Source organism: Anomaloglossus baeobatrachus, unplaced genomic scaffold (genome assembly GCF_048569485.1).
Source record: "Anomaloglossus baeobatrachus isolate aAnoBae1 unplaced genomic scaffold, aAnoBae1.hap1 Scaffold_918, whole genome shotgun sequence".
In the NCBI taxonomy this organism is placed as follows: Eukaryota; Metazoa; Chordata; class Amphibia; order Anura; family Aromobatidae; genus Anomaloglossus; species Anomaloglossus baeobatrachus.
The window spans coordinates 929-23,311 of record NW_027445314.1 but is presented as its reverse complement, the minus strand read 5'-3'; the positions used below and the strand labels follow the sequence as shown (position 1 = coordinate 23,311).

General features: G+C 46.4%; 14 non-coding genes across 14 annotated transcripts; all 14 read right to left on the bottom strand.

Annotated features, from left to right (window-relative positions):
• Positions 1 to 1,158: 1,158 nt before the first annotated feature.
• Positions 1,159 to 1,349, bottom strand: LOC142289308 (U2 spliceosomal RNA). Its single transcript, XR_012749806.1, has one exon. It is a non-coding gene; the product is annotated as a U2 spliceosomal RNA (small nuclear RNA).
• Positions 1,350 to 2,736: 1,387 nt separating this feature from the next.
• Positions 2,737 to 2,927, bottom strand: LOC142289307 (U2 spliceosomal RNA). Its single transcript, XR_012749805.1, has one exon. It is a non-coding gene; the product is annotated as a U2 spliceosomal RNA (small nuclear RNA).
• A 1,387-nt stretch (positions 2,928 to 4,314) lies between these two features.
• Positions 4,315 to 4,505, bottom strand: LOC142289306 (U2 spliceosomal RNA). The gene has a single exon (XR_012749804.1). It is a non-coding gene; the product is annotated as a U2 spliceosomal RNA (small nuclear RNA).
• Positions 4,506 to 5,892: 1,387 nt separating this feature from the next.
• On the bottom strand, positions 5,893 to 6,083 carry LOC142289305 (U2 spliceosomal RNA). Its single transcript, XR_012749803.1, has one exon. It is a non-coding gene; the product is annotated as a U2 spliceosomal RNA (small nuclear RNA).
• A 1,387-nt stretch (positions 6,084 to 7,470) lies between these two features.
• LOC142289304 (U2 spliceosomal RNA) lies at positions 7,471 to 7,661 on the bottom strand. The gene has a single exon (XR_012749802.1). It is a non-coding gene; the product is annotated as a U2 spliceosomal RNA (small nuclear RNA).
• A 1,387-nt stretch (positions 7,662 to 9,048) lies between these two features.
• On the bottom strand, positions 9,049 to 9,239 carry LOC142289303 (U2 spliceosomal RNA). Its single transcript, XR_012749801.1, has one exon. It is a non-coding gene; the product is annotated as a U2 spliceosomal RNA (small nuclear RNA).
• Positions 9,240 to 10,626: 1,387 nt separating this feature from the next.
• On the bottom strand, positions 10,627 to 10,817 carry LOC142289302 (U2 spliceosomal RNA). Its single transcript, XR_012749800.1, has one exon. It is a non-coding gene; the product is annotated as a U2 spliceosomal RNA (small nuclear RNA).
• A 1,387-nt stretch (positions 10,818 to 12,204) lies between these two features.
• On the bottom strand, positions 12,205 to 12,395 carry LOC142289301 (U2 spliceosomal RNA). Its single transcript, XR_012749799.1, has one exon. It is a non-coding gene; the product is annotated as a U2 spliceosomal RNA (small nuclear RNA).
• A 1,387-nt stretch (positions 12,396 to 13,782) lies between these two features.
• On the bottom strand, positions 13,783 to 13,973 carry LOC142289300 (U2 spliceosomal RNA). The gene has a single exon (XR_012749798.1). It is a non-coding gene; the product is annotated as a U2 spliceosomal RNA (small nuclear RNA).
• Positions 13,974 to 15,360: 1,387 nt separating this feature from the next.
• LOC142289332 (U2 spliceosomal RNA) lies at positions 15,361 to 15,551 on the bottom strand. Its single transcript, XR_012749827.1, has one exon. It is a non-coding gene; the product is annotated as a U2 spliceosomal RNA (small nuclear RNA).
• A 1,387-nt stretch (positions 15,552 to 16,938) lies between these two features.
• Positions 16,939 to 17,129, bottom strand: LOC142289331 (U2 spliceosomal RNA). Its single transcript, XR_012749826.1, has one exon. It is a non-coding gene; the product is annotated as a U2 spliceosomal RNA (small nuclear RNA).
• A 1,387-nt stretch (positions 17,130 to 18,516) lies between these two features.
• On the bottom strand, positions 18,517 to 18,707 carry LOC142289322 (U2 spliceosomal RNA). Its single transcript, XR_012749819.1, has one exon. It is a non-coding gene; the product is annotated as a U2 spliceosomal RNA (small nuclear RNA).
• Positions 18,708 to 20,094: 1,387 nt separating this feature from the next.
• LOC142289310 (U2 spliceosomal RNA) lies at positions 20,095 to 20,285 on the bottom strand. The gene has a single exon (XR_012749808.1). It is a non-coding gene; the product is annotated as a U2 spliceosomal RNA (small nuclear RNA).
• A 1,387-nt stretch (positions 20,286 to 21,672) lies between these two features.
• On the bottom strand, positions 21,673 to 21,863 carry LOC142289299 (U2 spliceosomal RNA). The gene has a single exon (XR_012749797.1). It is a non-coding gene; the product is annotated as a U2 spliceosomal RNA (small nuclear RNA).
• Positions 21,864 to 22,383: the final 520 nt, after the last annotated feature.

Sequence of the window (22,383 nt, the reverse complement as noted above, 5' to 3'; positions counted from 1 at the left end):
CCCTCCCCCTTGCAGTCTTTCCAATTCACGATACAAAAAGACGGACAGGACAGGTTGCCTGACTTTCCGTCACTGCCACCCTTTGCCATCCTTACCCGTAGAAAGCCCTTTCATCATCCCCAAACCCTAATCTTTTCCCTTTCCTTCCCAGCCCCCAAACCCTGCCCTCTGTACCTTTCTCACCACCCGCTTCCCTTCTCCTGTCATCCCCCTACCACCCGGGAAAAAAAGAGATTGCCCCCTCCTTCCACTAGCCCACCCTCCCACCCAAAGAACAACTTCTTCTGCGCAGCTTGTTTTCTAGGCAGCAGCGCTATTGTGATGTCATCGGGGGGCATTGTGACAAGCCGCCAGTGTTCCGTCTCTTCATGTTGTGCACAGTTCAAACGGAAAATACATCAACAGGCAGACTACAGAAAAGCTTACTATCAAAGGTTAGAGGGGGGCTTTCTCAGAGGGCTTTTTACAGTTTTTCTATTCCCAATTAGCCGTTTAAGTGTACTTATTGAAAGTAGTAATTCTTTCATAGGCCGCCCTTTCTTAGTATTTGACGTTCCTTATATTGCGGTATGAGGCTTCGCAGTAGGTTGCAAACATTCATCACCCATGACTGTCCCCAATTGAGCTCAGAAGCTCAATGTCTATCATGACCTCTCTTTTAGAATGTCCAAGAGCAAGCAAACTATTCCTCCAGGAGAGGGCGCCAACAGACTACTAAAGAGATCATCATTACTCAAAGAAAACCCCAAAAACCAATGCATGATAGGAATAAACAGGTAACTTTCTTTGGAGTGGAAGCGGAGAGATCGCACCAGATGCCAATTCTAGATGTTATCACACCTGTGGTCACTGCAGCAGCAGGTGAATCCACTTTGTCCAAAAGGGATCTATTCCATTCAATTGCAAATGATCTAGATAAGACAGAGAACTGCAGCACGGGGACATAGCCGAGTTGGTCAGGTTGAGTGGTGATGAGTTTGCTATTTGGATGAATAAAGAAAGTCAAAAGTGTGAAAGATAAAAAACAAAAGGAGGAAGTGTGAAAAGTGAATGGGCCAAATTGAGGTGCATATGAAGACGTATGCTTTCTTCCAATTCATTAAATCGGGCTAATATGAATCAGGTGAATTGAGTTCTGCTTTTGGAAACTGGGTTAAGAAGGGGTGCACCGTTCCTGGAGGTACTGCAATACCAGGTCAATGCGTGGAGTGGACAGAGCAAGCTCTTTTTCCATCTCCCTGTTCTAAAAATCCATTTAATATATGGTCCCCAGATAGGGGACGTATCAGATATTAAACTGATAAGAACAGATACTACACTTGATCTTAGCCAAAAGGCCGAGAAGCGATAACCAGAATTGGTTTGGGCCTCGAGTGGCACCCTGGCCTATGCCGGACACATCTTAGGGAGAGAGAGCGAGAGGGAGACAAACCCACGCCTACACAAGACATTTTGTCACCCAAGCCAACCCTTGAAAAGGCTGCTTTGCAGAGCCAAAACAAGAAGAATGGTGCGTTTTGCAGCCGCCGCCCACTGCAATGAATCTGAATAACTCCTCCTTTAGGGCGCAAGCAACTCCCCTCCCCCTTGCAGTCTTTCCAATTCACGATACAAAAAGACGGACAGGACAGGTTGCCTGACTTTCCGTCACTGCCACCCTTTGCCATCCTTACCCGTAGAAAGCCCTTTCATCATCCCCAAACCCTAATCTTTTCCCTTTCCTTCCCAGCCCCCAAACCCTGCCCTCTGTACCTTTCTCACCACCCGCTTCCCTTCTCCTGTCATCCCCCTACCACCCGGGAAAAAAAGAGATTGCCCCCTCCTTCCACTAGCCCACCCTCCCACCCAAAGAACAACTTCTTCTGCGCAGCTTGTTTTCTAGGCAGCAGCGCTATTGTGATGTCATCGGGGGGCATTGTGACAAGCCGCCAGTGTTCCGTCTCTTCATGTTGTGCACAGTTCAAACGGAAAATACATCAACAGGCAGACTACAGAAAAGCTTACTATCAAAGGTTAGAGGGGGGCTTTCTCAGAGGGCTTTTTACAGTTTTTCTATTCCCAATTAGCCGTTTAAGTGTACTTATTGAAAGTAGTAATTCTTTCATAGGCCGCCCTTTCTTAGTATTTGACGTTCCTTATATTGCGGTATGAGGCTTCGCAGTAGGTTGCAAACATTCATCACCCATGACTGTCCCCAATTGAGCTCAGAAGCTCAATGTCTATCATGACCTCTCTTTTAGAATGTCCAAGAGCAAGCAAACTATTCCTCCAGGAGAGGGCGCCAACAGACTACTAAAGAGATCATCATTACTCAAAGAAAACCCCAAAAACCAATGCATGATAGGAATAAACAGGTAACTTTCTTTGGAGTGGAAGCGGAGAGATCGCACCAGATGCCAATTCTAGATGTTATCACACCTGTGGTCACTGCAGCAGCAGGTGAATCCACTTTGTCCAAAAGGGATCTATTCCATTCAATTGCAAATGATCTAGATAAGACAGAGAACTGCAGCACGGGGACATAGCCGAGTTGGTCAGGTTGAGTGGTGATGAGTTTGCTATTTGGATGAATAAAGAAAGTCAAAAGTGTGAAAGATAAAAAACAAAAGGAGGAAGTGTGAAAAGTGAATGGGCCAAATTGAGGTGCATATGAAGACGTATGCTTTCTTCCAATTCATTAAATCGGGCTAATATGAATCAGGTGAATTGAGTTCTGCTTTTGGAAACTGGGTTAAGAAGGGGTGCACCGTTCCTGGAGGTACTGCAATACCAGGTCAATGCGTGGAGTGGACAGAGCAAGCTCTTTTTCCATCTCCCTGTTCTAAAAATCCATTTAATATATGGTCCCCAGATAGGGGACGTATCAGATATTAAACTGATAAGAACAGATACTACACTTGATCTTAGCCAAAAGGCCGAGAAGCGATAACCAGAATTGGTTTGGGCCTCGAGTGGCACCCTGGCCTATGCCGGACACATCTTAGGGAGAGAGAGCGAGAGGGAGACAAACCCACGCCTACACAAGACATTTTGTCACCCAAGCCAACCCTTGAAAAGGCTGCTTTGCAGAGCCAAAACAAGAAGAATGGTGCGTTTTGCAGCCGCCGCCCACTGCAATGAATCTGAATAACTCCTCCTTTAGGGCGCAAGCAACTCCCCTCCCCCTTGCAGTCTTTCCAATTCACGATACAAAAAGACGGACAGGACAGGTTGCCTGACTTTCCGTCACTGCCACCCTTTGCCATCCTTACCCGTAGAAAGCCCTTTCATCATCCCCAAACCCTAATCTTTTCCCTTTCCTTCCCAGCCCCCAAACCCTGCCCTCTGTACCTTTCTCACCACCCGCTTCCCTTCTCCTGTCATCCCCCTACCACCCGGGAAAAAAAGAGATTGCCCCCTCCTTCCACTAGCCCACCCTCCCACCCAAAGAACAACTTCTTCTGCGCAGCTTGTTTTCTAGGCAGCAGCGCTATTGTGATGTCATCGGGGGGCATTGTGACAAGCCGCCAGTGTTCCGTCTCTTCATGTTGTGCACAGTTCAAACGGAAAATACATCAACAGGCAGACTACAGAAAAGCTTACTATCAAAGGTTAGAGGGGGGCTTTCTCAGAGGGCTTTTTACAGTTTTTCTATTCCCAATTAGCCGTTTAAGTGTACTTATTGAAAGTAGTAATTCTTTCATAGGCCGCCCTTTCTTAGTATTTGACGTTCCTTATATTGCGGTATGAGGCTTCGCAGTAGGTTGCAAACATTCATCACCCATGACTGTCCCCAATTGAGCTCAGAAGCTCAATGTCTATCATGACCTCTCTTTTAGAATGTCCAAGAGCAAGCAAACTATTCCTCCAGGAGAGGGCGCCAACAGACTACTAAAGAGATCATCATTACTCAAAGAAAACCCCAAAAACCAATGCATGATAGGAATAAACAGGTAACTTTCTTTGGAGTGGAAGCGGAGAGATCGCACCAGATGCCAATTCTAGATGTTATCACACCTGTGGTCACTGCAGCAGCAGGTGAATCCACTTTGTCCAAAAGGGATCTATTCCATTCAATTGCAAATGATCTAGATAAGACAGAGAACTGCAGCACGGGGACATAGCCGAGTTGGTCAGGTTGAGTGGTGATGAGTTTGCTATTTGGATGAATAAAGAAAGTCAAAAGTGTGAAAGATAAAAAACAAAAGGAGGAAGTGTGAAAAGTGAATGGGCCAAATTGAGGTGCATATGAAGACGTATGCTTTCTTCCAATTCATTAAATCGGGCTAATATGAATCAGGTGAATTGAGTTCTGCTTTTGGAAACTGGGTTAAGAAGGGGTGCACCGTTCCTGGAGGTACTGCAATACCAGGTCAATGCGTGGAGTGGACAGAGCAAGCTCTTTTTCCATCTCCCTGTTCTAAAAATCCATTTAATATATGGTCCCCAGATAGGGGACGTATCAGATATTAAACTGATAAGAACAGATACTACACTTGATCTTAGCCAAAAGGCCGAGAAGCGATAACCAGAATTGGTTTGGGCCTCGAGTGGCACCCTGGCCTATGCCGGACACATCTTAGGGAGAGAGAGCGAGAGGGAGACAAACCCACGCCTACACAAGACATTTTGTCACCCAAGCCAACCCTTGAAAAGGCTGCTTTGCAGAGCCAAAACAAGAAGAATGGTGCGTTTTGCAGCCGCCGCCCACTGCAATGAATCTGAATAACTCCTCCTTTAGGGCGCAAGCAACTCCCCTCCCCCTTGCAGTCTTTCCAATTCACGATACAAAAAGACGGACAGGACAGGTTGCCTGACTTTCCGTCACTGCCACCCTTTGCCATCCTTACCCGTAGAAAGCCCTTTCATCATCCCCAAACCCTAATCTTTTCCCTTTCCTTCCCAGCCCCCAAACCCTGCCCTCTGTACCTTTCTCACCACCCGCTTCCCTTCTCCTGTCATCCCCCTACCACCCGGGAAAAAAAGAGATTGCCCCCTCCTTCCACTAGCCCACCCTCCCACCCAAAGAACAACTTCTTCTGCGCAGCTTGTTTTCTAGGCAGCAGCGCTATTGTGATGTCATCGGGGGGCATTGTGACAAGCCGCCAGTGTTCCGTCTCTTCATGTTGTGCACAGTTCAAACGGAAAATACATCAACAGGCAGACTACAGAAAAGCTTACTATCAAAGGTTAGAGGGGGGCTTTCTCAGAGGGCTTTTTACAGTTTTTCTATTCCCAATTAGCCGTTTAAGTGTACTTATTGAAAGTAGTAATTCTTTCATAGGCCGCCCTTTCTTAGTATTTGACGTTCCTTATATTGCGGTATGAGGCTTCGCAGTAGGTTGCAAACATTCATCACCCATGACTGTCCCCAATTGAGCTCAGAAGCTCAATGTCTATCATGACCTCTCTTTTAGAATGTCCAAGAGCAAGCAAACTATTCCTCCAGGAGAGGGCGCCAACAGACTACTAAAGAGATCATCATTACTCAAAGAAAACCCCAAAAACCAATGCATGATAGGAATAAACAGGTAACTTTCTTTGGAGTGGAAGCGGAGAGATCGCACCAGATGCCAATTCTAGATGTTATCACACCTGTGGTCACTGCAGCAGCAGGTGAATCCACTTTGTCCAAAAGGGATCTATTCCATTCAATTGCAAATGATCTAGATAAGACAGAGAACTGCAGCACGGGGACATAGCCGAGTTGGTCAGGTTGAGTGGTGATGAGTTTGCTATTTGGATGAATAAAGAAAGTCAAAAGTGTGAAAGATAAAAAACAAAAGGAGGAAGTGTGAAAAGTGAATGGGCCAAATTGAGGTGCATATGAAGACGTATGCTTTCTTCCAATTCATTAAATCGGGCTAATATGAATCAGGTGAATTGAGTTCTGCTTTTGGAAACTGGGTTAAGAAGGGGTGCACCGTTCCTGGAGGTACTGCAATACCAGGTCAATGCGTGGAGTGGACAGAGCAAGCTCTTTTTCCATCTCCCTGTTCTAAAAATCCATTTAATATATGGTCCCCAGATAGGGGACGTATCAGATATTAAACTGATAAGAACAGATACTACACTTGATCTTAGCCAAAAGGCCGAGAAGCGATAACCAGAATTGGTTTGGGCCTCGAGTGGCACCCTGGCCTATGCCGGACACATCTTAGGGAGAGAGAGCGAGAGGGAGACAAACCCACGCCTACACAAGACATTTTGTCACCCAAGCCAACCCTTGAAAAGGCTGCTTTGCAGAGCCAAAACAAGAAGAATGGTGCGTTTTGCAGCCGCCGCCCACTGCAATGAATCTGAATAACTCCTCCTTTAGGGCGCAAGCAACTCCCCTCCCCCTTGCAGTCTTTCCAATTCACGATACAAAAAGACGGACAGGACAGGTTGCCTGACTTTCCGTCACTGCCACCCTTTGCCATCCTTACCCGTAGAAAGCCCTTTCATCATCCCCAAACCCTAATCTTTTCCCTTTCCTTCCCAGCCCCCAAACCCTGCCCTCTGTACCTTTCTCACCACCCGCTTCCCTTCTCCTGTCATCCCCCTACCACCCGGGAAAAAAAGAGATTGCCCCCTCCTTCCACTAGCCCACCCTCCCACCCAAAGAACAACTTCTTCTGCGCAGCTTGTTTTCTAGGCAGCAGCGCTATTGTGATGTCATCGGGGGGCATTGTGACAAGCCGCCAGTGTTCCGTCTCTTCATGTTGTGCACAGTTCAAACGGAAAATACATCAACAGGCAGACTACAGAAAAGCTTACTATCAAAGGTTAGAGGGGGGCTTTCTCAGAGGGCTTTTTACAGTTTTTCTATTCCCAATTAGCCGTTTAAGTGTACTTATTGAAAGTAGTAATTCTTTCATAGGCCGCCCTTTCTTAGTATTTGACGTTCCTTATATTGCGGTATGAGGCTTCGCAGTAGGTTGCAAACATTCATCACCCATGACTGTCCCCAATTGAGCTCAGAAGCTCAATGTCTATCATGACCTCTCTTTTAGAATGTCCAAGAGCAAGCAAACTATTCCTCCAGGAGAGGGCGCCAACAGACTACTAAAGAGATCATCATTACTCAAAGAAAACCCCAAAAACCAATGCATGATAGGAATAAACAGGTAACTTTCTTTGGAGTGGAAGCGGAGAGATCGCACCAGATGCCAATTCTAGATGTTATCACACCTGTGGTCACTGCAGCAGCAGGTGAATCCACTTTGTCCAAAAGGGATCTATTCCATTCAATTGCAAATGATCTAGATAAGACAGAGAACTGCAGCACGGGGACATAGCCGAGTTGGTCAGGTTGAGTGGTGATGAGTTTGCTATTTGGATGAATAAAGAAAGTCAAAAGTGTGAAAGATAAAAAACAAAAGGAGGAAGTGTGAAAAGTGAATGGGCCAAATTGAGGTGCATATGAAGACGTATGCTTTCTTCCAATTCATTAAATCGGGCTAATATGAATCAGGTGAATTGAGTTCTGCTTTTGGAAACTGGGTTAAGAAGGGGTGCACCGTTCCTGGAGGTACTGCAATACCAGGTCAATGCGTGGAGTGGACAGAGCAAGCTCTTTTTCCATCTCCCTGTTCTAAAAATCCATTTAATATATGGTCCCCAGATAGGGGACGTATCAGATATTAAACTGATAAGAACAGATACTACACTTGATCTTAGCCAAAAGGCCGAGAAGCGATAACCAGAATTGGTTTGGGCCTCGAGTGGCACCCTGGCCTATGCCGGACACATCTTAGGGAGAGAGAGCGAGAGGGAGACAAACCCACGCCTACACAAGACATTTTGTCACCCAAGCCAACCCTTGAAAAGGCTGCTTTGCAGAGCCAAAACAAGAAGAATGGTGCGTTTTGCAGCCGCCGCCCACTGCAATGAATCTGAATAACTCCTCCTTTAGGGCGCAAGCAACTCCCCTCCCCCTTGCAGTCTTTCCAATTCACGATACAAAAAGACGGACAGGACAGGTTGCCTGACTTTCCGTCACTGCCACCCTTTGCCATCCTTACCCGTAGAAAGCCCTTTCATCATCCCCAAACCCTAATCTTTTCCCTTTCCTTCCCAGCCCCCAAACCCTGCCCTCTGTACCTTTCTCACCACCCGCTTCCCTTCTCCTGTCATCCCCCTACCACCCGGGAAAAAAAGAGATTGCCCCCTCCTTCCACTAGCCCACCCTCCCACCCAAAGAACAACTTCTTCTGCGCAGCTTGTTTTCTAGGCAGCAGCGCTATTGTGATGTCATCGGGGGGCATTGTGACAAGCCGCCAGTGTTCCGTCTCTTCATGTTGTGCACAGTTCAAACGGAAAATACATCAACAGGCAGACTACAGAAAAGCTTACTATCAAAGGTTAGAGGGGGGCTTTCTCAGAGGGCTTTTTACAGTTTTTCTATTCCCAATTAGCCGTTTAAGTGTACTTATTGAAAGTAGTAATTCTTTCATAGGCCGCCCTTTCTTAGTATTTGACGTTCCTTATATTGCGGTATGAGGCTTCGCAGTAGGTTGCAAACATTCATCACCCATGACTGTCCCCAATTGAGCTCAGAAGCTCAATGTCTATCATGACCTCTCTTTTAGAATGTCCAAGAGCAAGCAAACTATTCCTCCAGGAGAGGGCGCCAACAGACTACTAAAGAGATCATCATTACTCAAAGAAAACCCCAAAAACCAATGCATGATAGGAATAAACAGGTAACTTTCTTTGGAGTGGAAGCGGAGAGATCGCACCAGATGCCAATTCTAGATGTTATCACACCTGTGGTCACTGCAGCAGCAGGTGAATCCACTTTGTCCAAAAGGGATCTATTCCATTCAATTGCAAATGATCTAGATAAGACAGAGAACTGCAGCACGGGGACATAGCCGAGTTGGTCAGGTTGAGTGGTGATGAGTTTGCTATTTGGATGAATAAAGAAAGTCAAAAGTGTGAAAGATAAAAAACAAAAGGAGGAAGTGTGAAAAGTGAATGGGCCAAATTGAGGTGCATATGAAGACGTATGCTTTCTTCCAATTCATTAAATCGGGCTAATATGAATCAGGTGAATTGAGTTCTGCTTTTGGAAACTGGGTTAAGAAGGGGTGCACCGTTCCTGGAGGTACTGCAATACCAGGTCAATGCGTGGAGTGGACAGAGCAAGCTCTTTTTCCATCTCCCTGTTCTAAAAATCCATTTAATATATGGTCCCCAGATAGGGGACGTATCAGATATTAAACTGATAAGAACAGATACTACACTTGATCTTAGCCAAAAGGCCGAGAAGCGATAACCAGAATTGGTTTGGGCCTCGAGTGGCACCCTGGCCTATGCCGGACACATCTTAGGGAGAGAGAGCGAGAGGGAGACAAACCCACGCCTACACAAGACATTTTGTCACCCAAGCCAACCCTTGAAAAGGCTGCTTTGCAGAGCCAAAACAAGAAGAATGGTGCGTTTTGCAGCCGCCGCCCACTGCAATGAATCTGAATAACTCCTCCTTTAGGGCGCAAGCAACTCCCCTCCCCCTTGCAGTCTTTCCAATTCACGATACAAAAAGACGGACAGGACAGGTTGCCTGACTTTCCGTCACTGCCACCCTTTGCCATCCTTACCCGTAGAAAGCCCTTTCATCATCCCCAAACCCTAATCTTTTCCCTTTCCTTCCCAGCCCCCAAACCCTGCCCTCTGTACCTTTCTCACCACCCGCTTCCCTTCTCCTGTCATCCCCCTACCACCCGGGAAAAAAAGAGATTGCCCCCTCCTTCCACTAGCCCACCCTCCCACCCAAAGAACAACTTCTTCTGCGCAGCTTGTTTTCTAGGCAGCAGCGCTATTGTGATGTCATCGGGGGGCATTGTGACAAGCCGCCAGTGTTCCGTCTCTTCATGTTGTGCACAGTTCAAACGGAAAATACATCAACAGGCAGACTACAGAAAAGCTTACTATCAAAGGTTAGAGGGGGGCTTTCTCAGAGGGCTTTTTACAGTTTTTCTATTCCCAATTAGCCGTTTAAGTGTACTTATTGAAAGTAGTAATTCTTTCATAGGCCGCCCTTTCTTAGTATTTGACGTTCCTTATATTGCGGTATGAGGCTTCGCAGTAGGTTGCAAACATTCATCACCCATGACTGTCCCCAATTGAGCTCAGAAGCTCAATGTCTATCATGACCTCTCTTTTAGAATGTCCAAGAGCAAGCAAACTATTCCTCCAGGAGAGGGCGCCAACAGACTACTAAAGAGATCATCATTACTCAAAGAAAACCCCAAAAACCAATGCATGATAGGAATAAACAGGTAACTTTCTTTGGAGTGGAAGCGGAGAGATCGCACCAGATGCCAATTCTAGATGTTATCACACCTGTGGTCACTGCAGCAGCAGGTGAATCCACTTTGTCCAAAAGGGATCTATTCCATTCAATTGCAAATGATCTAGATAAGACAGAGAACTGCAGCACGGGGACATAGCCGAGTTGGTCAGGTTGAGTGGTGATGAGTTTGCTATTTGGATGAATAAAGAAAGTCAAAAGTGTGAAAGATAAAAAACAAAAGGAGGAAGTGTGAAAAGTGAATGGGCCAAATTGAGGTGCATATGAAGACGTATGCTTTCTTCCAATTCATTAAATCGGGCTAATATGAATCAGGTGAATTGAGTTCTGCTTTTGGAAACTGGGTTAAGAAGGGGTGCACCGTTCCTGGAGGTACTGCAATACCAGGTCAATGCGTGGAGTGGACAGAGCAAGCTCTTTTTCCATCTCCCTGTTCTAAAAATCCATTTAATATATGGTCCCCAGATAGGGGACGTATCAGATATTAAACTGATAAGAACAGATACTACACTTGATCTTAGCCAAAAGGCCGAGAAGCGATAACCAGAATTGGTTTGGGCCTCGAGTGGCACCCTGGCCTATGCCGGACACATCTTAGGGAGAGAGAGCGAGAGGGAGACAAACCCACGCCTACACAAGACATTTTGTCACCCAAGCCAACCCTTGAAAAGGCTGCTTTGCAGAGCCAAAACAAGAAGAATGGTGCGTTTTGCAGCCGCCGCCCACTGCAATGAATCTGAATAACTCCTCCTTTAGGGCGCAAGCAACTCCCCTCCCCCTTGCAGTCTTTCCAATTCACGATACAAAAAGACGGACAGGACAGGTTGCCTGACTTTCTGTCACTGCCACCCTTTGCCATCCTTACCCGTAGAAAGCCCTTTCATCATCCCCAAACCCTAATCTTTTCCCTTTCCTTCCCAGCCCCCAAACCCTGCCCTCTGTACCTTTCTCACCACCCGCTTCCCTTCTCCTGTCATCCCCCTACCACCCGGGAAAAAAAGAGATTGCCCCCTCCTTCCACTAGCCCACCCTCCCACCCAAAGAACAACTTCTTCTGCGCAGCTTGTTTTCTAGGCAGCAGCGCTATTGTGATGTCATCGGGGGGCATTGTGACAAGCCGCCAGTGTTCCGTCTCTTCATGTTGTGCACAGTTCAAACGGAAAATACATCAACAGGCAGACTACAGAAAAGCTTACTATCAAAGGTTAGAGGGGGGCTTTCTCAGAGGGCTTTTTACAGTTTTTCTATTCCCAATTAGCCGTTTAAGTGTACTTATTGAAAGTAGTAATTCTTTCATAGGCCGCCCTTTCTTAGTATTTGACGTTCCTTATATTGCGGTATGAGGCTTCGCAGTAGGTTGCAAACATTCATCACCCATGACTGTCCCCAATTGAGCTCAGAAGCTCAATGTCTATCATGACCTCTCTTTTAGAATGTCCAAGAGCAAGCAAACTATTCCTCCAGGAGAGGGCGCCAACAGACTACTAAAGAGATCATCATTACTCAAAGAAAACCCCAAAAACCAATGCATGATAGGAATAAACAGGTAACTTTCTTTGGAGTGGAAGCGGAGAGATCGCACCAGATGCCAATTCTAGATGTTATCACACCTGTGGTCACTGCAGCAGCAGGTGAATCCACTTTGTCCAAAAGGGATCTATTCCATTCAATTGCAAATGATCTAGATAAGACAGAGAACTGCAGCACGGGGACATAGCCGAGTTGGTCAGGTTGAGTGGTGATGAGTTTGCTATTTGGATGAATAAAGAAAGTCAAAAGTGTGAAAGATAAAAAACAAAAGGAGGAAGTGTGAAAAGTGAATGGGCCAAATTGAGGTGCATATGAAGACGTATGCTTTCTTCCAATTCATTAAATCGGGCTAATATGAATCAGGTGAATTGAGTTCTGCTTTTGGAAACTGGGTTAAGAAGGGGTGCACCGTTCCTGGAGGTACTGCAATACCAGGTCAATGCGTGGAGTGGACAGAGCAAGCTCTTTTTCCATCTCCCTGTTCTAAAAATCCATTTAATATATGGTCCCCAGATAGGGGACGTATCAGATATTAAACTGATAAGAACAGATACTACACTTGATCTTAGCCAAAAGGCCGAGAAGCGATAACCAGAATTGGTTTGGGCCTCGAGTGGCACCCTGGCCTATGCCGGACACATCTTAGGGAGAGAGAGCGAGAGGGAGACAAACCCACGCCTACACAAGACATTTTGTCACCCAAGCCAACCCTTGAAAAGGCTGCTTTGCAGAGCCAAAACAAGAAGAATGGTGCGTTTTGCAGCCGCCGCCCACTGCAATGAATCTGAATAACTCCTCCTTTAGGGCGCAAGCAACTCCCCTCCCCCTTGCAGTCTTTCCAATTCACGATACAAAAAGACGGACAGGACAGGTTGCCTGACTTTCCGTCACTGCCACCCTTTGCCATCCTTACCCGTAGAAAGCCCTTTCATCATCCCCAAACCCTAATCTTTTCCCTTTCCTTCCCAGCCCCCAAACCCTGCCCTCTGTACCTTTCTCACCACCCGCTTCCCTTCTCCTGTCATCCCCCTACCACCCGGGAAAAAAAGAGATTGCCCCCTCCTTCCACTAGCCCACCCTCCCACCCAAAGAACAACTTCTTCTGCGCAGCTTGTTTTCTAGGCAGCAGCGCTATTGTGATGTCATCGGGGGGCATTGTGACAAGCCGCCAGTGTTCCGTCTCTTCATGTTGTGCACAGTTCAAACGGAAAATACATCAACAGGCAGACTACAGAAAAGCTTACTATCAAAGGTTAGAGGGGGGCTTTCTCAGAGGGCTTTTTACAGTTTTTCTATTCCCAATTAGCCGTTTAAGTGTACTTATTGAAAGTAGTAATTCTTTCATAGGCCGCCCTTTCTTAGTATTTGACGTTCCTTATATTGCGGTATGAGGCTTCGCAGTAGGTTGCAAACATTCATCACCCATGACTGTCCCCAATTGAGCTCAGAAGCTCAATGTCTATCATGACCTCTCTTTTAGAATGTCCAAGAGCAAGCAAACTATTCCTCCAGGAGAGGGCGCCAACAGACTACTAAAGAGATCATCATTACTCAAAGAAAACCCCAAAAACCAATGCATGATAGGAATAAACAGGTAACTTTCTTTGGAGTGGAAGCGGAGAGATCGCACCAGATGCCAATTCTAGATGTTATCACACCTGTGGTCACTGCAGCAGCAGGTGAATCCACTTTGTCCAAAAGGGATCTATTCCATTCAATTGCAAATGATCTAGATAAGACAGAGAACTGCAGCACGGGGACATAGCCGAGTTGGTCAGGTTGAGTGGTGATGAGTTTGCTATTTGGATGAATAAAGAAAGTCAAAAGTGTGAAAGATAAAAAACAAAAGGAGGAAGTGTGAAAAGTGAATGGGCCAAATTGAGGTGCATATGAAGACGTATGCTTTCTTCCAATTCATTAAATCGGGCTAATATGAATCAGGTGAATTGAGTTCTGCTTTTGGAAACTGGGTTAAGAAGGGGTGCACCGTTCCTGGAGGTACTGCAATACCAGGTCAATGCGTGGAGTGGACAGAGCAAGCTCTTTTTCCATCTCCCTGTTCTAAAAATCCATTTAATATATGGTCCCCAGATAGGGGACGTATCAGATATTAAACTGATAAGAACAGATACTACACTTGATCTTAGCCAAAAGGCCGAGAAGCGATAACCAGAATTGGTTTGGGCCTCGAGTGGCACCCTGGCCTATGCCGGACACATCTTAGGGAGAGAGAGCGAGAGGGAGACAAACCCACGCCTACACAAGACATTTTGTCACCCAAGCCAACCCTTGAAAAGGCTGCTTTGCAGAGCCAAAACAAGAAGAATGGTGCGTTTTGCAGCCGCCGCCCACTGCAATGAATCTGAATAACTCCTCCTTTAGGGCGCAAGCAACTCCCCTCCCCCTTGCAGTCTTTCCAATTCACGATACAAAAAGACGGACAGGACAGGTTGCCTGACTTTCCGTCACTGCCACCCTTTGCCATCCTTACCCGTAGAAAGCCCTTTCATCATCCCCAAACCCTAATCTTTTCCCTTTCCTTCCCAGCCCCCAAACCCTGCCCTCTGTACCTTTCTCACCACCCGCTTCCCTTCTCCTGTCATCCCCCTACCACCCGGGAAAAAAAGAGATTGCCCCCTCCTTCCACTAGCCCACCCTCCCACCCAAAGAACAACTTCTTCTGCGCAGCTTGTTTTCTAGGCAGCAGCGCTATTGTGATGTCATCGGGGGGCATTGTGACAAGCCGCCAGTGTTCCGTCTCTTCATGTTGTGCACAGTTCAAACGGAAAATACATCAACAGGCAGACTACAGAAAAGCTTACTATCAAAGGTTAGAGGGGGGCTTTCTCAGAGGGCTTTTTACAGTTTTTCTATTCCCAATTAGCCGTTTAAGTGTACTTATTGAAAGTAGTAATTCTTTCATAGGCCGCCCTTTCTTAGTATTTGACGTTCCTTATATTGCGGTATGAGGCTTCGCAGTAGGTTGCAAACATTCATCACCCATGACTGTCCCCAATTGAGCTCAGAAGCTCAATGTCTATCATGACCTCTCTTTTAGAATGTCCAAGAGCAAGCAAACTATTCCTCCAGGAGAGGGCGCCAACAGACTACTAAAGAGATCATCATTACTCAAAGAAAACCCCAAAAACCAATGCATGATAGGAATAAACAGGTAACTTTCTTTGGAGTGGAAGCGGAGAGATCGCACCAGATGCCAATTCTAGATGTTATCACACCTGTGGTCACTGCAGCAGCAGGTGAATCCACTTTGTCCAAAAGGGATCTATTCCATTCAATTGCAAATGATCTAGATAAGACAGAGAACTGCAGCACGGGGACATAGCCGAGTTGGTCAGGTTGAGTGGTGATGAGTTTGCTATTTGGATGAATAAAGAAAGTCAAAAGTGTGAAAGATAAAAAACAAAAGGAGGAAGTGTGAAAAGTGAATGGGCCAAATTGAGGTGCATATGAAGACGTATGCTTTCTTCCAATTCATTAAATCGGGCTAATATGAATCAGGTGAATTGAGTTCTGCTTTTGGAAACTGGGTTAAGAAGGGGTGCACCGTTCCTGGAGGTACTGCAATACCAGGTCAATGCGTGGAGTGGACAGAGCAAGCTCTTTTTCCATCTCCCTGTTCTAAAAATCCATTTAATATATGGTCCCCAGATAGGGGACGTATCAGATATTAAACTGATAAGAACAGATACTACACTTGATCTTAGCCAAAAGGCCGAGAAGCGATAACCAGAATTGGTTTGGGCCTCGAGTGGCACCCTGGCCTATGCCGGACACATCTTAGGGAGAGAGAGCGAGAGGGAGACAAACCCACGCCTACACAAGACATTTTGTCACCCAAGCCAACCCTTGAAAAGGCTGCTTTGCAGAGCCAAAACAAGAAGAATGGTGCGTTTTGCAGCCGCCGCCCACTGCAATGAATCTGAATAACTCCTCCTTTAGGGCGCAAGCAACTCCCCTCCCCCTTGCAGTCTTTCCAATTCACGATACAAAAAGACGGACAGGACAGGTTGCCTGACTTTCCGTCACTGCCACCCTTTGCCATCCTTACCCGTAGAAAGCCCTTTCATCATCCCCAAACCCTAATCTTTTCCCTTTCCTTCCCAGCCCCCAAACCCTGCCCTCTGTACCTTTCTCACCACCCGCTTCCCTTCTCCTGTCATCCCCCTACCACCCGGGAAAAAAAGAGATTGCCCCCTCCTTCCACTAGCCCACCCTCCCACCCAAAGAACAACTTCTTCTGCGCAGCTTGTTTTCTAGGCAGCAGCGCTATTGTGATGTCATCGGGGGGCATTGTGACAAGCCGCCAGTGTTCCGTCTCTTCATGTTGTGCACAGTTCAAACGGAAAATACATCAACAGGCAGACTACAGAAAAGCTTACTATCAAAGGTTAGAGGGGGGCTTTCTCAGAGGGCTTTTTACAGTTTTTCTATTCCCAATTAGCCGTTTAAGTGTACTTATTGAAAGTAGTAATTCTTTCATAGGCCGCCCTTTCTTAGTATTTGACGTTCCTTATATTGCGGTATGAGGCTTCGCAGTAGGTTGCAAACATTCATCACCCATGACTGTCCCCAATTGAGCTCAGAAGCTCAATGTCTATCATGACCTCTCTTTTAGAATGTCCAAGAGCAAGCAAACTATTCCTCCAGGAGAGGGCGCCAACAGACTACTAAAGAGATCATCATTACTCAAAGAAAACCCCAAAAACCAATGCATGATAGGAATAAACAGGTAACTTTCTTTGGAGTGGAAGCGGAGAGATCGCACCAGATGCCAATTCTAGATGTTATCACACCTGTGGTCACTGCAGCAGCAGGTGAATCCACTTTGTCCAAAAGGGATCTATTCCATTCAATTGCAAATGATCTAGATAAGACAGAGAACTGCAGCACGGGGACATAGCCGAGTTGGTCAGGTTGAGTGGTGATGAGTTTGCTATTTGGATGAATAAAGAAAGTCAAAAGTGTGAAAGATAAAAAACAAAAGGAGGAAGTGTGAAAAGTGAATGGGCCAAATTGAGGTGCATATGAAGACGTATGCTTTCTTCCAATTCATTAAATCGGGCTAATATGAATCAGGTGAATTGAGTTCTGCTTTTGGAAACTGGGTTAAGAAGGGGTGCACCGTTCCTGGAGGTACTGCAATACCAGGTCAATGCGTGGAGTGGACAGAGCAAGCTCTTTTTCCATCTCCCTGTTCTAAAAATCCATTTAATATATGGTCCCCAGATAGGGGACGTATCAGATATTAAACTGATAAGAACAGATACTACACTTGATCTTAGCCAAAAGGCCGAGAAGCGATAACCAGAATTGGTTTGGGCCTCGAGTGGCACCCTGGCCTATGCCGGACACATCTTAGGGAGAGAGAGCGAGAGGGAGACAAACCCACGCCTACACAAGACATTTTGTCACCCAAGCCAACCCTTGAAAAGGCTGCTTTGCAGAGCCAAAACAAGAAGAATGGTGCGTTTTGCAGCCGCCGCCCACTGCAATGAATCTGAATAACTCCTCCTTTAGGGCGCAAGCAACTCCCCTCCCCCTTGCAGTCTTTCCAATTCACGATACAAAAAGACGGACAGGACAGGTTGCCTGACTTTCCGTCACTGCCACCCTTTGCCATCCTTACCCGTAGAAAGCCCTTTCATCATCCCCAAACCCTAATCTTTTCCCTTTCCTTCCCAGCCCCCAAACCCTGCCCTCTGTACCTTTCTCACCACCCGCTTCCCTTCTCCTGTCATCCCCCTACCACCCGGGAAAAAAAGAGATTGCCCCCTCCTTCCACTAGCCCACCCTCCCACCCAAAGAACAACTTCTTCTGCGCAGCTTGTTTTCTAGGCAGCAGCGCTATTGTGATGTCATCGGGGGGCATTGTGACAAGCCGCCAGTGTTCCGTCTCTTCATGTTGTGCACAGTTCAAACGGAAAATACATCAACAGGCAGACTACAGAAAAGCTTACTATCAAAGGTTAGAGGGGGGCTTTCTCAGAGGGCTTTTTACAGTTTTTCTATTCCCAATTAGCCGTTTAAGTGTACTTATTGAAAGTAGTAATTCTTTCATAGGCCGCCCTTTCTTAGTATTTGACGTTCCTTATATTGCGGTATGAGGCTTCGCAGTAGGTTGCAAACATTCATCACCCATGACTGTCCCCAATTGAGCTCAGAAGCTCAATGTCTATCATGACCTCTCTTTTAGAATGTCCAAGAGCAAGCAAACTATTCCTCCAGGAGAGGGCGCCAACAGACTACTAAAGAGATCATCATTACTCAAAGAAAACCCCAAAAACCAATGCATGATAGGAATAAACAGGTAACTTTCTTTGGAGTGGAAGCGGAGAGATCGCACCAGATGCCAATTCTAGATGTTATCACACCTGTGGTCACTGCAGCAGCAGGTGAATCCACTTTGTCCAAAAGGGATCTATTCCATTCAATTGCAAATGATCTAGATAAGACAGAGAACTGCAGCACGGGGACATAGCCGAGTTGGTCAGGTTGAGTGGTGATGAGTTTGCTATTTGGATGAATAAAGAAAGTCAAAAGTGTGAAAGATAAAAAACAAAAGGAGGAAGTGTGAAAAGTGAATGGGCCAAATTGAGGTGCATATGAAGACGTATGCTTTCTTCCAATTCATTAAATCGGGCTAATATGAATCAGGTGAATTGAGTTCTGCTTTTGGAAACTGGGTTAAGAAGGGGTGCACCGTTCCTGGAGGTACTGCAATACCAGGTCAATGCGTGGAGTGGACAGAGCAAGCTCTTTTTCCATCTCCCTGTTCTAAAAATCCATTTAATATATGGTCCCCAGATAGGGGACGTATCAGATATTAAACTGATAAGAACAGATACTACACTTGATCTTAGCCAAAAGGCCGAGAAGCGATAACCAGAATTGGTTTGGGCCTCGAGTGGCACCCTGGCCTATGCCGGACACATCTTAGGGAGAGAGAGCGAGAGGGAGACAAACCCACGCCTACACAAGACATTTTGTCACCCAAGCCAACCCTTGAAAAGGCTGCTTTGCAGAGCCAAAACAAGAAGAATGGTGCGTTTTGCAGCCGCCGCCCACTGCAATGAATCTGAATAACTCCTCCTTTAGGGCGCAAGCAACTCCCCTCCCCCTTGCAGTCTTTCCAATTCACGATACAAAAAGACGGACAGGACAGGTTGCCTGACTTTCCGTCACTGCCACCCTTTGCCATCCTTACCCGTAGAAAGCCCTTTCATCATCCCCAAACCCTAATCTTTTCCCTTTCCTTCCCAGCCCCCAAACCCTGCCCTCTGTACCTTTCTCACCACCCGCTTCCCTTCTCCTGTCATCCCCCTACCACCCGGGAAAAAAAGAGATTGCCCCCTCCTTCCACTAGCCCACCCTCCCACCCAAAGAACAACTTCTTCTGCGCAGCTTGTTTTCTAGGCAGCAGCGCTATTGTGATGTCATCGGGGGGCATTGTGACAAGCCGCCAGTGTTCCGTCTCTTCATGTTGTGCACAGTTCAAACGGAAAATACATCAACAGGCAGACTACAGAAAAGCTTACTATCAAAGGTTAGAGGGGGGCTTTCTCAGAGGGCTTTTTACAGTTTTTCTATTCCCAATTAGCCGTTTAAGTGTACTTATTGAAAGTAGTAATTCTTTCATAGGCCGCCCTTTCTTAGTATTTGACGTTCCTTATATTGCGGTATGAGGCTTCGCAGTAGGTTGCAAACATTCATCACCCATGACTGTCCCCAATTGAGCTCAGAAGCTCAATGTCTATCATGACCTCTCTTTTAGAATGTCCAAGAGCAAGCAAACTATTCCTCCAGGAGAGGGCGCCAACAGACTACTAAAGAGATCATCATTACTCAAAGAAAACCCCAAAAACCAATGCATGATAGGAATAAACAGGTAACTTTCTTTGGAGTGGAAGCGGAGAGATCGCACCAGATGCCAATTCTAGATGTTATCACACCTGTGGTCACTGCAGCAGCAGGTGAATCCACTTTGTCCAAAAGGGATCTATTCCATTCAATTGCAAATGATCTAGATAAGACAGAGAACTGCAGCACGGGGACATAGCCGAGTTGGTCAGGTTGAGTGGTGATGAGTTTGCTATTTGGATGAATAAAGAAAGTCAAAAGTGTGAAAGATAAAAAACAAAAGGAGGAAGTGTGAAAAGTGAATGGGCCAAATTGAGGTGCATATGAAGACGTATGCTTTCTTCCAATTCATTAAATCGGGCTAATATGAATCAGGTGAATTGAGTTCTGCTTTTGGAAACTGGGTTAAGAAGGGGTGCACCGTTCCTGGAGGTACTGCAATACCAGGTCAATGCGTGGAGTGGACAGAGCAAGCTCTTTTTCCATCTCCCTGTTCTAAAAATCCATTTAATATATGGTCCCCAGATAGGGGACGTATCAGATATTAAACTGATAAGAACAGATACTACACTTGATCTTAGCCAAAAGGCCGAGAAGCGATAACCAGAATTGGTTTGGGCCTCGAGTGGCACCCTGGCCTATGCCGGACACATCTTAGGGAGAGAGAGCGAGAGGGAGACAAACCCACGCCTACACAAGACATTTTGTCACCCAAGCCAACCCTTGAAAAGGCTGCTTTGCAGAGCCAAAACAAGAAGAATGGTGCGTTTTGCAGCCGCCGCCCACTGCAATGAATCTGAATAACTCCTCCTTTAGGGCGCAAGCAACTCCCCTCCCCCTTGCAGTCTTTCCAATTCACGATACAAAAAGACGGACAGGACAGGTTGCCTGACTTTCCGTCACTGCCACCCTTTGCCATCCTTACCCGTAGAAAGCCCTTTCATCATCCCCAAACCCTAATCTTTTCCCTTTCCTTCCCAGCCCCCAAACCCTGCCCTCTGTACCTTTCTCACCACCCGCTTCCCTTCTCCTGTCATCCCCCTACCACCCGGGAAAAAAAGAGATTGCCCCCTCCTTCCACTAGCCCACCCTCCCACCCAAAGAACAACTTCTTCTGCGCAGCTTGTTTTCTAGGCAGCAGCGCTATTGTGATGTCATCGGGGGGCATTGTGACAAGCCGCCAGTGTTCCGTCTCTTCATGTTGTGCACAGTTCAAACGGAAAATACATCAACAGGCAGACTACAGAAAAGCTTACTATCAAAGGTTAGAGGGGGGCTTTCTCAGAGGGCTTTTTACAGTTTTTCTATTCCCAATTAGCCGTTTAAGTGTACTTATTGAAAGTAGTAATTCTTTCATAGGCCGCCCTTTCTTAGTATTTGACGTTCCTTATATTGCGGTATGAGGCTTCGCAGTAGGTTGCAAACATTCATCACCCATGACTGTCCCCAATTGAGCTCAGAAGCTCAATGTCTATCATGACCTCTCTTTTAGAATGTCCAAGAGCAAGCAAACTATTCCTCCAGGAGAGGGCGCCAACAGACTACTAAAGAGATCATCATTACTCAAAGAAAACCCCAAAAACCAATGCATGATAGGAATAAACAGGTAACTTTCTTTGGAGTGGAAGCGGAGAGATCGCACCAGATGCCAATTCTAGATGTTATCACACCTGTGGTCACTGCAGCAGCAGGTGAATCCACTTTGTCCAAAAGGGATCTATTCCATTCAATTGCAAATGATCTAGATAAGACAGAGAACTGCAGCACGGGGACATAGCCGAGTTGGTCAGGTTGAGTGGTGATGAGTTTGCTATTTGGATGAATAAAGAAAGTCAAAAGTGTGAAAGATAAAAAACAAAAGGAGGAAGTGTGAAAAGTGAATGGGCCAAATTGAGGTGCATATGAAGACGTATGCTTTCTTCCAATTCATTAAATCGGGCTAATATGAATCAGGTGAATTGAGTTCTGCTTTTGGAAACTGGGTTAAGAAGGGGTGCACCGTTCCTGGAGGTACTGCAATACCAGGTCAATGCGTGGAGTGGACAGAGCAAGCTCTTTTTCCATCTCCCTGTTCTAAAAATCCATTTAATATATGGTCCCCAGATAGGGGACGTATCAGATATTAAACTGATAAGAACAGATACTACACTTGATCTTAGCCAAAAGGCCGAGAAGCGATAACCAGAATTGGTTTGGGCCTCGAGTGGCACCCTGGCCTATGCCGGACACATCTTAGGGAGAGAGAGCGAGAGGGAGACAAACCCACGCCTACACAAGACATTTTGTCACCCAAGCCAACCCTTGAAAAGGCTGCTTTGCAGAGCCAAAACAAGAAGAATGGTGCGTTTTGCAGCCGCCGCCCACTGCAATGAATCTGAATAACTCCTCCTTTAGGGCGCAAGCAACTCCCCTCCCCCTTGCAGTCTTTCCAATTCACGATACAAAAAGACGGACAGGACAGGTTGCCTGACTTTCCGTCACTGCCACCCTTTGCCATCCTTACCCGTAGAAAGCCCTTTCATCATCCCCAAACCCTAATCTTTTCCCTTTCCTTCCCAGCCCCCAAACCCTGCCCTCTGTACCTTTCTCACCACCCGCTTCCCTTCTCCTGTCATCCCCCTACCACCCGGGAAAAAAAGAGATTGCCCCCTCCTTCCACTAGCCCACCCTCCCACCCAAAGAACAACTTCTTCTGCGCA